Source organism: Octopus bimaculoides, chromosome 4 (assembly GCF_001194135.2).
Source record: "Octopus bimaculoides isolate UCB-OBI-ISO-001 chromosome 4, ASM119413v2, whole genome shotgun sequence".
NCBI classification, from domain to species: domain Eukaryota; kingdom Metazoa; phylum Mollusca; class Cephalopoda; order Octopoda; family Octopodidae; genus Octopus; species Octopus bimaculoides.
In genome coordinates, this window is record NC_068984.1 from 39,485,441 (window position 1) to 39,488,193 (window position 2,753).

At 37.3% G+C, this 2,753-nt stretch overlaps 1 protein-coding gene across 1 annotated transcript in view; it reads right to left on the bottom strand.

Moving 5' to 3' along the window:
* LOC106879413 (coiled-coil domain-containing protein 13) overlaps window positions 1-2,753 on the bottom strand; it is an 84,781-nt gene that overhangs the window by 11,453 nt on the left and 70,575 nt on the right. The gene's annotated exons all lie outside the window — the stretch shown is intronic.

Consider the following 2,753-nt stretch of genomic DNA (forward strand, 5'->3'; position numbering starts at 1 on the left):
TCCCAACTTCTCCAACCTCCGCAGCAATGGCTCAAGAGACAGAACATACAGAAGCGGAGACAGGGGGCACCCTTGACGGACTGAACGCCTGATCTCAAACGGCTCCGACAGGTAACCGTTCACCTGAACCGTGGATTTGATGCCACCATAAATGGCCTTGATCCAACCGCGGAAATCCGGGCCCTTGCCAGCTGGATAGAGAGGCCTGTTTCTCCTTCACCAACTTATGTAAATCATAGTGAAGTTCATTCACTGATCAGCAAAATTAGAAATATAATATTTCTAAATCTCAGAGAGATTTAAGCAATAGTGGAGCGACACAGTTGTAGTATATTGTCAACTTAATGTGACAATCCCAATAAGGGAATACGCTACTGCTGTTTAGCCCTAGGAAGATGAAGTAGAAAATGACTCATATTCACATACATACAAACATATATACATTCATATATATATATAATAGATATATACATATATTTATTTTATATATGTATACATTATACACACACACACACACACACACACACACACACACACACAAACACTACTGACCCATGCTGAAGACTTTTCAATTGTGTTTTGTAACACCATAACTCACTTAGATAGAAATTTTTTATGGACCAAAAAACATACCCAGATTTTAATTTTTCTGATATTTCTTGGAGGAATTTCTCCACAAGCCAATTTGAAGTGGTGAAGAGGTGTTGGGTGAAAATGAAGTGTCAGGTGGAGGTGAAAAGATAAAACAGTGATGAGGTGTCAGGGTGGAGCACCAAGATATGAACTGAGTAAAAGTGTGTGAGGACAGTAGAACAAGAAGTGTAGGTGAGAAGAGGTTGAAGAACATTTGGGGAGAGTGAGGAATTGTTAGATCTGGAGAATGGACAAGGATGTGAATATAAAGAACGAAGTGTTGATTGAATGACAACACACTTAGACTATCAAACATTGGCAGAAAAGAAACATGTAAGTGCTACTACAATAGGTTATTAAATGAGAAAAAAGAGGGTTTACCCCCAAGTAGACCGAACAGAAGGAGCAAAGCAGTCATTCAAATTGCTTGCAGTATGGTGACTAGAGTAATTAAGGATATAAAGATATAAAAGGTACCTAGTCCATCAGAAATAACTGTTGAACTGCTTAAAATGTCAGGTGGAGTAGGAGATGAGATAGTCATCTGCTAATAAATCAGGTAGTATAAAAGGTGCCATACCCAATGACTAGTGTTGCAACATCGTTGTTAACTGCTAACTATGGTCTTTAAGGTTAACTGCCATAAGTGCATCTGTGGTGTGGATGACATACATTCAACAGCAGAATTTAAAAAATAGATTCTAGGTATAGAAAAAAATTGCCTTGATGTTAACTTAGCAAAGACTAAAGTATTAATGAGTAGGAGAGAAGACAGGATCCCTTATACCATCAGGAAAATGACCACGCTCAGTATCTTTTGTAGTTAAGAATGTCATACAGTACCCAGTAGGTAGGAATTCTATGTAGTATAGTCAGTGTAAGCTATAGACATTCAAGCAATGTAGTGGGGCCACTAGTAGGTTGACAGAGAAGGCAGACTTAGTATGCAACATATGTATAAGGTCAGTTAGTATCACACTAAGAGTATCTTCTATCTTTTATCATTTATTTGTTTCAGTTGTTGGATCGTGACTATGCTGGAGCACTACCTTGAAGGGTTTAACTGAACAAATTGACCCCAGTACTTATTTTTTTATAAGACTGGAACTAAAAGAAGTTTGCTTCTCAACCACATGGTTTCAGATTCAGTCCCACTGCATGGCACCTTCAGCAAGTGGCTTCTACTATAGCCCTAGCTTGACCAAAGCCTTATGAGTGGATTTAGTAGGCAGAAACTGAAAGTAGCCAGTCATGTGTGTGGTGTGTGTGTGTGTGTGTGTGTGTGTGTGTGTGTGTGTGTGTGTGTGTGTGTGTGTGTGTGTGTGTGTGTGTGTGTGTGACATTGTGTTTGTATTTGTCCCCTACAACTACTTGACAGCTGGTGTTGGTTTATTTATAAGTGTTCTCCAATACTCAAGTAACGTTCTAGAAGTTGATAACTTCTGTTAACTAGAGCAACTAATTAGCAGTGGAGCTAGGTGTTCAGAAAGCATGATCACTGAGTTGAAAAAAAAGCTGTTACTTTTGTCAGTAACAAAGGGCTTATCCTTCAGAGTAAATGGAAGATCGTACAATTCTACAATTCTTGTTTATAAAGTGTGATGCTTCACAGTAATGAGATGTGAGCCTTCAATACAGAGAATTTACAAAGACAACAGAGAAATAAGACAAACTCTGGTGGGTGTTTAACGCTAATGTGCTTGAAAAACTGTCTGACAGAGGACTACAACAAAAACATAGCACAAATGAGCTAAAAGAAAAACTAAACATAAAGAAGAATCAGATGTAGTGTGTAAGATAGAATAACACAATGGTATGAACATGTGATGGAGGAAAACTGCTATATAAAGAATGTTGCATGCTCAAAGTGAATGAAACCTCTAGAAGAGGGACACTCAAGACAACATGGAAAGCAGCTGTAAAAGGTGGCAACAACAAAGATGATGATGATGATGATATACATACATGTGTGTGTGTATGTGTATATATATATATATATATATATATATATATATATATATAAAATAACAAAGGGAAAATGCACACACTTTATATAGCTTTAATATATTTTTTAATATATTTTATATTGTGTTTGTCAACCGGTTTTGCTCAATGCTTCT